Genomic DNA, 962 nt, shown 5'->3' with positions numbered 1-962 from the left:
CTCACAGGGATGTTTTGGTCTCATGAAGGAGGGTCCTTGATCCTGGACATGATCCTGGACCTGGCTCTGCACAGAGCTCAGCTGGGTTTGGGTCTTCTGGTCTTGGATGGACCAGTTTCTGTCTGGGTTACATTGAATTCTACTGTCCTGTTCATTACTGTTCACCTGGATTAAGTTAACAGGATTTATTAAACCTGTTTGTCTTAACTCACAGCTTTTTAAAGGGCCTGCAGGGTCTGTGGAGATCCTCAGAACCAGGAACTGGTTTCTGATGCAGGAACAAGCCAGCCATGATGAAGTCAGGCTGCAGCTCTGCTGGGTTTTAAAGGATTTGGAAGGGTTCGATGAAAGGTTCTGCAGGAACCAGATCAGATCCAGTGTGAGTGCTGGAGACTGTTCTACACAATCCAAACGGACCTCAGAACCTCCCACAGAATTCTCAAAAATAAACCAAGCTTAAGTGAGAACCTGACAGCTGCTGGTTAAAAACAAACGAAGCGTGTTTGTTTCCTTGTTCAAGCTCAGCTTACAGCTCAGATCCTGATTTATAAACCGGACTTCAGAGAACTGAACCCCTGGACCTCTGGAGTCCTCTGAAAGTGTCTTTCTGCTGTGATCAGTGTGGTCTGTGTGTGTAAGTGATGTAAACCCTATGCATTCTTCATGTAGCACTGCCTGCGGGACCACCTTCCCTGGGTTTATTCTCATCCTAGTTTCTGTGGAGACAAAGCCTAAAGCTGCTGAAGCTTTGAGTTGATCATGAAATAAAGAGAAAAGATTCCACGTGTCGTTTCTTATTAACCTGTCAGTGTTTTCCAGCTGCTGGTGAGCAAAGTGAGTCACTGTGAGTCGACAGGAAGTGATGCTGAGTCACTGTGAGTCGACAGGAAGTGATGCTGAGTCACTGTGAGTCGACAGGAAGTGATGCTGAGTCACTGTGAGTCGACAGGAAGTGATGCTGA

Source organism: Austrofundulus limnaeus, unplaced genomic scaffold (genome assembly GCF_001266775.1).
Source record: "Austrofundulus limnaeus strain Quisiro unplaced genomic scaffold, Austrofundulus_limnaeus-1.0 Scaffold3058, whole genome shotgun sequence".
In the NCBI taxonomy this organism is placed as follows: domain Eukaryota; kingdom Metazoa; phylum Chordata; class Actinopteri; order Cyprinodontiformes; family Rivulidae; genus Austrofundulus; species Austrofundulus limnaeus.
The sequence above is the reverse complement of the archived record's forward strand: the minus strand, read 5'-3'. Positions refer to the sequence as shown.